Below are 14,864 nucleotides of genomic sequence, written 5' to 3' on the forward strand. Positions count from 1 at the left end.
TGTTCCTTATAGCATATTCTACTTCGCTTTTTAGGGTTTCAAGCCCTGTTGTGTTATCTGTAGGTGCTGCAACTTCTATTTCTGGTATTTCGTCTGCAAAAAGTTCTTCAATGTATTCTTTCCATCTCTTTAGTTTTTCGTTTACATCTGTAAATATTTTACCTTTTTTTGTCTTTTACAATGAATGCATGTTGCACTCTATTACCTGTTATTTCCTTTGATCTTTTTATGCATGTTAAAGCTATCGTATTTTCTTTCATATTGTTCTATTTCCTTGAAGTTTTCCAGAACCCACTTCTCTTTGGCTTCTTTAGTTTTTCTCTTAATCTCTCGGTTCACTTCTTTGTATTATTTGTTCGCCTTTCCTTCATGAGGTACAAAATTTCGTTTGTCATCCATTCCTTTTTATTAATTTTGCTTGGAGCTAAGGAGCGTTCACCAGCTGTCATAAGGGCCTTTTCTATCTCCATCCATTTGTTTTATACATTACCCGTGTTTCCATTTTTATTGCAGCGAGGTTTCTAAGATTGTTGTTTACCTGTTCTCTTGTCTTTTCAGTATAGTTGCGTCTTTCAGTTGCTTAACGTCTATCTTCTGTTTTACTGCATTTTTCTGTAGTTTCTTAAATCTTATATTTACTACAGCTACCACCGGATTGTGATCTGATTCTATATCAGTGCCTGGATAGGCTTTTGTTGACGTGATGGAGTTTTTAAATCGGTTTCTGATTAGTATGTATTTGATTTGATTCCTGACGATGTTGTCTTCACTATCGCTTGGCAATGTCCACGTGTTTGGTAATATGAACATTGTGTTCATTACTACAAATTGTTCTTCTTGGCAAAATTGTACCAGACGCTCACCTCGGTCGTTTCGTTGTCCAAGTCCAAATTCTCCAGTGAATCCATCAGTTTTCACCTTACCAACTTTAGCGTTGAAATCGCCCATGATTACAGTGACCTCTTCTTTTTTGGTCGATTCCAGAATGTATTCTACTTGCGTGTAGAAATCTTCTATTTCCTCATCTTCTTTCTCCGCCGTCGGTGCATAAACTTGAATAATGTTAATTTCTCCTTTGTTCGACTTTAGCTGGATTGCTATGATTCGTTCTGAATATGGGGTAAAACTAAGTACCAATTTGTTGACTTCCCTTTCGACTATTATTCCGAAGACATACCGGTGGTTTGCACCATCAGTTCCCGAATAGTTGACCCTGTTGATAACCTCGTTTAGGCTTTTTCAGCCTCTTCAATTGACGGATACTCCCTTTGTATATTTATATATTGATAAAAGGTACGTTGTGTCCTCATTTCCGGAAAATCAGTATACGTTGTCTCCTCATATATAACGTAGTTTCCTCCGATTTCGGAGGAAACAACATTTTGCCCATTTCCTTTCATAGGCATTAACCCTGATGGCGTACAAGTCCATTAAGAAAAATTTTTGTTGAGGTATGTACGACACCCTTATGTTCCTAAATTACGGTTTTAGTTTGAGCATATAAGTTTGGCACTAGTGTCGTTATATAAGGATATATTAATCGGATACGCACCATGCGTAATTTCCTCCGCTATATATAAGGCTTGTTCTTTCCTCCGAGAATTGGTAACATCTAATTCTATTTATCTTCTTTAGTAATCATAACATTCATAACAACGTTCAATTTTGCCGTGGATTTGGCGGTGTTTGGTGGTTGTAGAAAGTACGCTGCATCCTCCGAAATGACGTCAAGAAGCCGGTTAAAGGTTCAACTTGCTACTTGTTCAGACATGTGAGTAAACCGTATTATTGGTATCTTAAGTAAACATTTCGTAAGTTGCCTGTCTTAAGGACATCTTAAATTTAGTCTGTTCGTCGTTATATTTATGAAATATTTCGTGATCTTGCTACTTAATTCATGTCGATAAAATTGTTCAGATGTAATTATAATATTCCACTATAGTCCAGAGAAATAAGGTTTTCTCAGGACACTCAAAGATCCAGGTAGCTGACTAATTTTTTAGTTATTGTAGACCTATAGGAAGAAAACCTACCTGTTTCCTGCCTAGAGTTCGCGTCCGTTTTTAATTATTAACAATTAAGTGTAAAAAACGCGATTTTTTCGAGTTTTTGCATCCTATTAATAAGCTAAATAGTTTATCGTATAAAATAACTAAAAAATGATGGGCTTTAAGTTTTCACTGTCGATATCTAGGTATCCGTTACTGACCGAACCTAAAATAATATCTAGGTTCGTTCCAAGTGACATGAAAACCGTCCTTCGCACGGCCCTCGTCATGCGCACTATAAAAAATGTGTCCTACAAGTAAACATGAACGATTATTCGTATCGTACACCGTGTTGTTCCAAGCGGTCCATGTACCGTTTCGAAATCGGTAACTGAACGGTCCTTTTGATACATGCCTTCAAGCAGAAACTTTTTGTACTTACTTGCGCAGTTAAGATTGTTTTCATTTTTATACATCAATCGTCACTGATCACTGATGATTCAATAATAGAACAATCCACGGTATTAATACCTAATACCTACTAAATCTTATCTCGAAGAAAGGCACTTTCAAATAAGATATGATGACTTTATAACAGACATTCATCCTATAAAAGCTGGTGTGCCCCAAGGAAGTATACTTGGTCCCATACTTTATACTTTGTTTACAGCTGACTTTCCAACCGATGACAATCACCTAACAGCTCTTTTGCAGATGACACTGCAATTATGGCGAAAGACAAAAATTCCGAAATTGCGACTCGCACATTACAAACAAGTGTAAACAAAACACATAAGTGGGCTTGTAGATGGAAAATTAAAATAAACGACGAAAAATCAGCCAATGTAACTTTCACAAAATGCCAAGGTGACACACCATCAATATATTACAACAACCACCTAATACCAACAAAAGATAGTGCCAAGTACTTGGGATTGCATCTTGACAGAAGGCTAACTTGGAAACACATATCTGGAATAAACGTAAACAACTAGGAATTGTACTTATGCAAGATTTTAACTACATGTCATGTTAAATCACTGAACTGTCGGTGCCAAAATATAAGTAGTTAGGTTAAGTCAAGGAGTTCATCATTTAAGTCAGAGTTTACTTTTTTGAAAACATTTTTATTACACTTAGACCAGGGCAATTTTTATTTTTAAATTCTAATTTTTTGGTATATACCGGATGGTGAATTGGAAAACGGGCCACAGGAAACTCAATGTAAAATTCTAAACTCAATCTAAAATTTTACATCAAAAGTCATAAGAAACTATTTGTAGAGGATTAAAATCTGTATTGAAAACAACTGTTAAAATTGTTCTACGAACAATAATTATTCAAAATTTTGTAAAGATATAATACAATTTTCAGAGTAATACCAACGGTAATACGCCAAAGTTAGGCCACACACAGTGCAATAATGTGTATAAGGTTGCATTTGGTGACAACGAAGTTATTATATTAACAATTTAAACTGTCAATTTTTTATTTATTTTATCATTTATTGTTTAAAACACAAAAAAAGCTGATACGATACCCCCAGTTAAGGAGAATATATTAATAATAAAGATATTTTCTTCAGTCAATAGTGTGCGCACTGTCAGATAAATAGTAACGTGTACCCTAACCACTAACATGCCCACACATACCTACTGCGGTAAATACATTATATTTTTCAAAATTTTGGAATGTGTTTAAATCATAGAACAATTGTAACTTTTTTTTAATACATATTTCAATCCTCTACAAATAAGTTCTAATGACTTTTGATGTAAAACAATTAGGGAAGCAGGAATTCAACAGTTTAGAATTTTACATTGAGTTTCCCATGGCCCGTTTTATGATTCACCACCCTGTATATCATACTAGTGACGTCATCTTTCTGGGCGTGATGACGTAATCGATGATTTTTTTAAATGAGAATAGGTGCCGTGTGATAACTCAATCGAAAGGCTATTCAATTTTGTATTCACTAATATAAACATTAACATTTATACGAGGTTTAAATAAAAAAAAAATTTTTGAATTAAATTAACTTCAATATTTAGATCACGTCATCATACCCAGATGGATCACTAGTATGATATTTATGCCAAAAAAATTGTAATTTAAAAACCTCCAGAGTCGCCCATTCTCAAGAAAATGAATTTATTCCAACTCAAACGTCCTCACTGTATTTGTTTATAAGCTAAAACATAACATTGTTTATGACTTTAAAACAGTGCTGCGGCCGCTTAAATAATCCGATTTTAATTCTGTGAAGTGTATTAGATAGGTAGAGAACCTCTTTATATGTAAAAAAATTAGCAAACTTCTAAAGGGTCTAGTTTTTGTTCAGAAAGTTCTAAAGGGTCTAATTTTAATGAAATTTGGTGGACGGTTTAAGTATGTTGTAAGAATTTTCTAAGCGAATTATGAAGGTTCTAAGTGCAACCAAAATGGTTGAAAAACATTGAATAAAAACAGTCTTTTTTGGCCTCTTATTTTCAATTTATTGCTATTTTGCAGAAAGGGTAATAATTTAAGACATTTAAACCAGTCGTATATTATATAAAATTCAATTATCTTTATTTTCTTTCTCTACGACTTTGATCCAAAATGAATTGTTTTAAAGTTATAAGCAATGAAAATAGAAAAAAATCGATATTTTTCGAAATTTTTAAATATTTATATTATTTTATTAATGTTCCGGGAAGATTTGAGAAGAAGCATAAATCAATTATAATTATTGAAGTTGTCACCTAACTTTATCTGCAAAAATCCGAATGCCATCTCTGACATCCACCTCAAAGCACATCCGCCCTGCTCTAATTAAAGTTGACGTCTATTTCAACTGGCTGATGACAGTCCCGAAGGCTTCAGTTAAGTTTATTAAAACTCGCGTAAACCTGAATTGCATTCGCCTTTTTAAAAAACAAAATTTTAATTCATTATTTATTTTTAGAATCACAACACCGCGTAGTAAAAAAACCTAAGTTACAACTGGATGACTCCGACTCTGATACAGATGGCACGCGAATGAAAATTAGGAAAAAACGTAAATTAATATTATTGTCATTATGGGAATTTACATGTCAGTTTAACATTCCCAGAATCATCCCAAATCTTAGTTTGTAAATCTTCCTAAATCTGTAAGTAGTATTGTAATTTGGCAATATAATGATATAACAACGGTTTTAACCCGATTAGCCCGATAAGGGAACGCAAAATTTTACGAAAACCTCAAAAAAAAATAAAGGAAGGATGAAAATTTGGCAATAGGTAGTTGAAATTGTCTTTTATTATATAAGAAAAATTGTATAATTCTACACCCCCTCCATTTTACAAAAATTGGAAAATACGGGGCGAAAAATTTTTCTCGGGGGTGAAAAAATTTACGTTCAAAATAAGTCCGGAATTGGATAAAATGATTAATTCTAAGTAACTTTTGTTATATAGAGTTTTTTTTACTAAGTCAATAGTTTTTGAGTTATTTGCGTTTGAAATCAAGACAAGATCTTGAAATTTTCAAGAAGTTGGCGACCCCTAAATAGGCCTGAACACTCCCACACGCAAACCGTGAAAAGATGGGAAGAAGGGCTAGGAACTTGCCAAGATAACACTAAAGCCACGGTTTGTTAGAACAGTGAGCGACTCACAACTCACAGTCAGTCGAACGCCGCGCACGTCAGTCCAAATCAAAGGAATGGTTTCTGTATGTTAACGGATTGTTTGGTTCTGCTTAGTTGCCCGCTCTGAAGACCGACAGCAATGTACGTCGACGGTGTGCGCTGGAAATCAACTGCGATTTGATTTGGACGCAAACGTTCAGCTGAACTCACAGTGTACAACGTGGTGGTAAACTAATTTTATTCAAACAAAAATAAGTTTGCATGATTTGACATATTTTTAATTGCACAAAGTAAATGAAAAAGTCACTTGTATTAACCTTCGGAGTACGAAGACTGGGTCAAGCGTGACCCGAAATTCACTTATTTCTTAATATTTTATGAAATAATTTTTTTACAAATCCGATTGATCGTAAGTTCTCCTTATTTGTTTCAATCTATTTTTTCGTATATAATTCGTGAACATGCAAATTACAGTTTTTCCTCTACGTAACATCTATGATGCCGGGTCACTCCTGACCCGGTCTTCGGATTTCGAAAAATATTTTTAATATGTTTGTAGGTACACGTAAATCGCAACCGTCTCTGTTTACGGGTATACGTATTCAAATATATGGCCGGAGCGAATTTATCTATGCCCGTTTTCTGTAAGGTATTAAAATCTGGCCGCCGGAGCGAACTAGTATATACCCATGGGAAACCATCTTAAAAAATTTAAATATAATAATTTAGGATTATAATTCTTATGTTTGTTTGTTTTTTGTTGAATTAAAGATACTGTTTATTAATACTGACTATTTAAAACATCCTTATAAATAAAATGAGAATGGGTCACGCTTGACCCATCTTCGTAATCTAAGTAAGTCAAATAATCTCCGTACTCCGAAGGTTAAATTGATATTATTAGTATTTAATTGCTATTTAGATTAATTGGTATTATTTCTATTATTTATTAAACTGATGCATGCATTATAATAAAACTACGTTTGTACAAAATAAAGTGTATCGTTATTATTCAACAAATGGCACAATTTTGTCTTGCCATTATCCCTGATCCCTATTTTAAAGTATGCTTTGAATATCTCATTTTTTTATTATTCTATTTGCGTATTTTTAAATATGTACGTAGTTCTCTGTAAATTGATCTGTTTTCAGGTAAATTATTTGTTTTCAGGTGTCAGGTCATATTATATTTGGGGAAATATTCAAAGAGAAAAGCAGCTTGCATTTAACAAAAGGTACCTACTATAAATCTTTCCCTTTCAGTAATGCGTTTCAAAGACACCATGTGCCTCACCGGAACCCAACATCTAATTTCTATTACTATTGTATTAGACGATTTATTACTCTTTTTACACTTTTATAATACTATATTGTGAGCACCGAAAAAAAAGTGAATGTCAAAAACAGAAATTTCTCATTAATGAGCGAATTAAAAATGGAACGAGAGGAACGAACCGCTTTGATTGAAAATCTTGTTAAAAAGTCGGAAACATCATCGACATTGGCTCAAAAATCAGGTGATCCACATGTTTTTTGAAAGTGTTGCTTCCACAGTATCGAGATTTCCTACGATTGAAAAGGCAAGAATAAAAGCTGAAGTAATGCATATTATTTCGCGATATGAAATTGAGCTGGCTGCAAATGAATTGGGTACATGAATTGGTTCCTATTACACCAAATAATTCTTGTGACGAAAATTCTTTGGAAATAAATGTAGGATCTCAGAGCGTGCATTTGTTTGTATTTTCGTCAGAATCAATTAATAGCAATGTAGAAATGTAAGATACAATTATAATATACTTTACATTTTTAAGAAGTTTTCTGTTTTGTACTTAAACACATATTTCTATTTTTTCTCTAAATAAAAAAAACCTAATTCAAAGTTATGCTTAATTTTTCTTCTCCAGAAATCGGATGTTGTCTTCTGTTGTAGGGTTTTTTAGTAATATTATCCCTTATAAATGGTAATACATTTTCAAATAAATATCTGGAAATTCTAAAATATTCTCGAAATTTTTTCTCGTTCTGAAACAATTTTCTTTCGACTGTTTAATATAAATGCACCTTCTGTATTACGACATGAAAACATTTAGTTTACATTTTTATTTCTTTTATTTAAATTTAATATTATTATCTCTTCTTCCTCCTCCTTTTCTAGGAGTAATAAAATTATTGCCTTTATTTTGTCAGAATTTGTTTTTCTACGTACACCCCCGTGAGAATAAACGTCAAACTCAAACTATTTTGAGATCGACAGAAGACAGAATAATATGCTAACAAACCGAGTTACTCAAATCTGTCGTGCGTCGAGTACAACAGATTCTGCTGTACCCATATACCGTGCGTCGCTCACTGTTCTAACAAACCATGGCTTTAAGCCATGAACCCTGGGAACCCATGGAACCCTGGGAACCCATGAACCCTGGGAAGTCAGAGTCAGCATCAGAAAAGTACTTGAGAATCACCAGGAAACAACACACGCTTGGTAGTTGGTTTTTTAACTGGCCATTGTCACTTGGTTCTAAATCCTAGCCCACCACTTTGTGCCGTGTAATTTGGGTTGCCTATATGAACTTGAATCGGTGAAATGGGCATATAAATAATAAAGTTTTGCTGTATTAACCACTTTAAAAGTTCACATTGTAAGGCATAAATGAACCAAATATGTAGTACCTTTTTTGTAGATGTATTTAAAAATGAAACTGAAAAGTTATTACTATAAAGAATGATATGTAGGTACCTATAAACGTGACTATGCTTGACTTAAATAAAACAATTAGATATAAAAAATGACAAATGTTAGTAAATTTGGGAAAGTGTCATAAATACAAATACCAATGTTGAAACGTATTTAAATACCAAGTATTTAAATACTAAAAATGTACCCAAGTTCTTGGGTAAATTTTTTCTTAATCATTCACCCTTTTTGTACATTTCATATTTTTAACTTGGTATCGGAGCTAATGAGCCGTATTTCAAAATTTAAATACTTATTTCTAGGTATTTAAATACTTTAGACTTTAGAGCAATTAAATACCAAGTACTTATTTATAATTATAGAGTAGGTATTTAAATACTTGGTAGTTAAAAATACTTACTCTAAAGTCCAAAGTTTTAAATATTTACAACTTACAACAGAGTATTTAAATTTTGAAATACTGCCCATCAGTTCTGATACCAAGTCAAAACTATGAAATGTGCAAAAAGAGTGATGATTAAGAAAAAAATTACCCAAAAACTTTCTCAAATTAATAATATTTATCGCCAATTGTCACTAAAGTCATTCATTATTGTACTCATTTGACCTTATTTGCGGTAGTAAAGTAACACTTTATTGTATTGAAAGAAGAATTTTACTTTACCTGCCGCGATTAATCAAATTAACCGAGATTGAATGTAATTGGTCGATGGAAGTAATCGAATGGCGAGTATTTGAGTGAACTTAAAATTTATTTACTATAATTATTAAATATATTGTACACAATTGGCTATATTACCAATTAAATTTATGTCAAAAATAAAAATTCTGTAGTATTTTGTAATTATATTCATATAAAATAAATTAAAACTTTACCGATTTAGTAATTATTCAATATTGATAACTACCGATTAAAAATCGAAAGCGGCCATCTTGCAAAAGTTATCTGTCATCACTGTCATGAAATTATTATGATGTCTAAAATTTAAAAAGTTTTTAAATTGTAAATTGTAAGTAAGTGTTAAAACCAATATTAAATTGTTGGCGATAAAATTTTGTATCCACCACGTCAGTAAAGACTCTTTATTGAACTCGCCTGTTATTCGCCTCTCTCGCTATGCTCGCTCTGCTCATAATATCAGACTCGTTCCATAAAGAGTAACTTTACTGACTTGGTACATAAATAACTACTGTGATTTTTATTTACCTATATCTAATCGTTGTTTTATTTTAGTCAAGCATATAGCCACATATGCATATAACATATAGGTACATATTATCACTCTTTATAGTAATTACTTTTCAGTTTCATTTTTAAATACATCTACAAAAATGGTACTACATATTATATGAATCATTCAAGCCTTACAATATGAATTTTTAAAGTGGTTAAATCTGGGTTAAATACAGCAAAACTTTATTATTTATATGCCCATTTCGCCGATTTAAGTTCATATAGGCAACCCAAATTACACGGCACAAAGTAGTGGGCTAGGATTTAGACAGAATAGGGCTTTCATCGATTGTCATTTGTTTCGTGCTTCTGTCATATGTTGTATAATCTGTGTAATACACCAGGCACGTAGCCAAGGGAGGGTTCCATGGGGTCCGGACCCCTCCCAAAACTTCCTCGGCTTTTGTACCAAGGCAGAAAGTTTATCCCTAAGTTATTATTAATATTTTTGAAAAAGTGAACGTAATTATTATTATTTTTTACTAGGATTATTTCTGTTTTTATTCAGTGTACGGATCAACTTATATCCAATTTAAAAATCAGATATAGCAAAAACGAAAGTATTCTGTCAGCATTTCAAATTCTTTTATCTGCATTTGCCTCTACAGAAAAAGTCAAATTGCTAGAAACTTTGGCTGCCTATTACTCCCACGACACTTCCCTTGCAGCAATAATAGCTGAATATATGTTATGGTGTAACTGTAATAAAATATCATCTTTGGAACCAAATACCGAAGTTCTCCACTTTTTCCAAACGAAAGATTTTTTCCAAACATTTACAAATTCCTTACAATTCTGGCAACTATACCTGTCACAAAAGGATAAATGAACGAAAGATAATAAGGGCAATACTGGATTAGGTTAGAATCGAAGAACAAGAGTATAGAAGGAGAACGAATAAAGACATTTTAGAAGAATTAAATGGAGAAGATATAGTAAAGAAAATAAAACTACAAAGAACCAAATGGCTGGATCATATATGGAGACAAGCACCAGAATCAGTATCAAAAGTTATGATATTATGGCAACCAAGGAGAAAACGGAGATGTGGTAGATCCAGATCGAAATGGTTAACTGAAGTAGATGAGCACCTAAGAGAGCCGGAATTCCAAAATGGAAAAAGAAGGCAATAGACCGGAAGAAATGGAGACATATTAGTGAACAAATGCAACGATCATGGGGAATTATCCACCCCGTAAAATGGATTTAGAAAGCGAAAGCGACGAAACCCCACATGGGGTATTAAGCCATATTTACTATACCTGTCACAACGGCTAGTGTAGAACCTTCATTCTTAACAATGAAGCGAGTAAAAACTTTACCCAGAAACACGATGGGAAACGAAAGACTCAGTTTATTGGCTCTTTGTTCCATTCATTGAAACGTCGAAAGCCAGATATATAGATATCAAATCATCATTACAGATGTCACAGAGCGAATAGCATAGCTGAAGTGGAATTAGGCGAGCCATGTAGCCAGAATGAAGAACGGTGGTAAACCCACAGAATTTCAGTGTGGAGACCACGACCAGACAGAAGAAGTAGAGGTAGACCACCTACACGATGGACAGACTACGTCAAAAGGGTTGCTGGGAATTGGTTGCTGGAAGCGCAAGATCGACAAAACTGCAAGAAATTAGGGGTGGCCTATGTTCAACTTTGGATGCAGAAGGCTGGATGATGCTGATATATCAAATAACCAACAATTATTGGGTAGACAGCTGAATAGTAGTATAGATCTGTCCCATCATCAGGGACACTAAAATAATATTAAAGATACAATGGTGAAATTAGGTATTACAAACAACCTATTTTACTAGGGTGAGATTGTCGTCATATAGATGTTATATCTTAGTAAAGTAGCAAACACTTGTTATTGCAATTTTTAAAATATTAAATTAGTTGTTTTAAATTTTGCATATGGATCTGAAACTTATTCTGAATATTTTTTTTTCAATACCTTACCGTCTAATCTAACAAAAAGATTTAATTGTGTTTGGACCCCCCTCAAGATCATTTCCTGGCTACGTGCCTGTAATGCACAGTGTATAATATTAATATACACGGATCATACGACATATGACAGAAGCTCGAAAAAAATGACTGTGAATGAAAAGCCCTATTGCCATTGTCAGCTAAGCAAACACCTCCACGCACTGGGGCTAGTAGACACATCATTCACATAGGACATGCTCGACATCGTCATATCATTCATACTTCCTGCACAGAGGTGTGTCTACTAGCCCCAGTGCGTGGAGGTGTTTGCTTAGCTGACAATGGCAATAGGGCTTTTCATTCACAGTCATTTTTTTCGAGCTTCTGTCATATGTCGTATGATCCGTGTATATTAATATTATACACTGTGCATTACAGGCACGTAGCCAGGAAATGATCTTGAGGGGGGTCCAAACACAATTAAATCGTCAATATGACTGCTTACCAATCACATTATATAAAGTAAAAAAAGTAATATCAAAATGCTTATGAGGAGCAACTGAGCAAAACGTATTAAATCCAAAATATATGATTTTGAGTTATCGACAAAAACTAATTGAATTAAACAAATTTATTATTAATAACATTATTTTTGACAGAAAGTTGAAGTTTGGTGTTCAATTTCGAAGTTTCCAATTTTTAAAGCTTTCATTTTGTTGGATTTATCTCAGTTTGCTTAAACATTGTGTAGATATGCTTCTTTTCATGAGCATTTTTCAGTGTGTCACAAATGATAGAAAAAAAAGGTAAGTCCGTGATAATATACATTTTAGTGACATGACATTTTAGTTAAATCTGACAGTTGTCTCATTTTATTTGCAATTTTTCATAAAAACAAATCAATTGTCTTTATTGCATTTATAAAATGGTATTTTCTTTGATTTGTATAGACTTTTAATTTGTTCAGATTATATTCGTAGATATATTACATAATTCGCAAATTATTTTATTTCGATTATGGCGCCATCTATTGACAACTAGAATAAATGTTATAAATGTCACCGACGAAATGTAATCACCGACGTGCGTTTTTTTCTGTCACATACAATTTAATGCGTTAGAAAGAAATCGAAAAACTGTGACGCACTGAACGATCCTCATGAGGAAAAGCATATATAGCATTTTGCTCCATATCAATGCATTTATTTCGTTTTTATTAACCGTTGGTTGGATTTATGTCATTTATCTAAATAAGTAAATGCCTAAATGTCGAAAATAAAACACCAGTATACGAAAACACTATTATTAATTTATAAAACAAAGCTTCTCAAATGTAGGCCTGCATCAACTTCTAGACAATCGCATTCCTTCTCCATTTCATCACCTGCATTATCTTTAGCATCTTTTCGGTTTTCTAGAATGTCCTTATACCATTTACGGTTTTCTTCTTCTTTCCAATTAATATTTTTTCAAGGCTTTATGGCAGTTTGGTTAAACATGATGTATTTATGTCAGTTTGCTTGCTCTTAAAGTGGGATTTAATGCATTTTTGTTTGGTTTTGAATGATTCATATATCAATACTCGTATATATATTGGATTTAAAGCATATTGTCTCAAATGAATGATTTACTTAAAAAATATCTAAAACTGGATTTACTGCTTTTTGCTCAGTTGCTCCTCATAATATATATTATGCATATGTTATAGTCAAAGCCCGAATTTCAGGCATTCCTAGATTTGACTAGGCAATCCTCAGGTCTGACTGACGGTCTTAGTCAAAACCCGAAATAAATTACAGTTTCGGCCTTTGACTAGTCAAACCTAGGAGAGACTAAGTTGGTCAGGCAAAGGTCGAAATTTAATTTTATGAAATCGGGGTTTGACTAGTCAAACCCCGATCTGCTATTAAAATGTCGTAATTTGCTAGATTAGATTTAATGAAACGTCATTCTTTAACTTTAATATTTATTATTTTTATATTGTAGTAATTAAAATAAAAAATGTAGTGTTTATTCTCACATTTCGAGGCATTATGGCATTTCAAGTTGCACAATACGTTAGACTTTTTACACTTACATAATTTTGAAGAGCATTTCTTTTCCTTATTGCAGTATAATTTTATAAAGCCTTGTCCTCCAAATTTAAAATCTTTTAAATTAATTTCTCTTAGAGACAGCTTAACGTCTGGAACATATTCGAAATTAAGAAAATTCTCTTTGCATTCTCTTATTTGATTTCTTGAAAAAAGTGTGTTTATTGTTCCGTATTTCGTACCAACTCTATATAGACCATCAATTGTTTTATCTTCTATGATACCCAAAATATTTACATATTTCCAATAATTCTTCTTCTTTTAATGAAAGTTTATTTGAGCTGTTAATATTGTGAGGTAGGAAATTTTGTGTTGTACGTTTCCTACTCTGAATCTGTCAAAATGCGTCTAAGTTGAGCGAACGGAGTTTGATTATTATTTACACGTCATTTGGTTTGACTAAGTGTATAAATTTTATTTTAGCACAAACAGATGGAATGGGAATGTTATCGTCAACTGTGAAAGAAGATATTGCAATCGGAGAAAAACTAAGGATCACCATAATACTAACGAAGCCCCTGGACCGTCGTCGCTAGGAGAGGAAGAAAATAATAAATTGCCAAACAATTCAGATTACTTTTTCAGATGTGGTTTGTTGTATTTGCCAAAAAGAGAGCTCTGACGCACATACGTGCATAATTTGTAATCAAGTGGTACATACTTGGTGATACTTGGTACTACGCTGACAGCACACTTGGTGCATACTATGAAGGTTTCGAAAGAAAAGTTACATGCATGCGTTGTGCACAGACAGAAAAGATTAAAATAAATAAAGGAAAGGCGATTTAAGGTCTTTATGCCCAGGCTAATGCTATGAAACAGTTAAAATATAAGGGAATGCAAAGAAAATTTTCTTAATTTTGAAGATGTTCCAGACGTTAAGCTGTCTCTATAAGAGAAATTAGTACAAAAGATTCTAAATTTGGAGGACAAGGCTTTATAAAATGCTATTGCAATAAGAAATGCTCTTCAAAATTATGTAAGTGTAAAAGGTCTAACGTATTGTGTAACTCTAAATGCCATAATGCCTCAACATTTCAGAATAAACACTAAGTTTTTTTATTTTAATTACGACAATATAAAAATAATAAACATTAAAATTAAAAAATGACGTTTTATTAAACCTAATATAACAAATTACGACATTTTAATAGCTGATCGGGGTTTGACTAGTCAAACCCCGATTTCATAAAATTAAATTTCGACCTTTGCCTGACCAACTTAGTCCCTCTTAGGTTTGACTAGTCAAAGGCCGAAACTCTAATTTAATTCGGGCTTTGACTAAGACCGCCAGTCAGACCTG

This window comes from Diabrotica virgifera, chromosome 4, assembly GCF_917563875.1.
Source record: "Diabrotica virgifera virgifera chromosome 4, PGI_DIABVI_V3a".
Taxonomy (NCBI): domain Eukaryota; kingdom Metazoa; phylum Arthropoda; class Insecta; order Coleoptera; family Chrysomelidae; genus Diabrotica; species Diabrotica virgifera.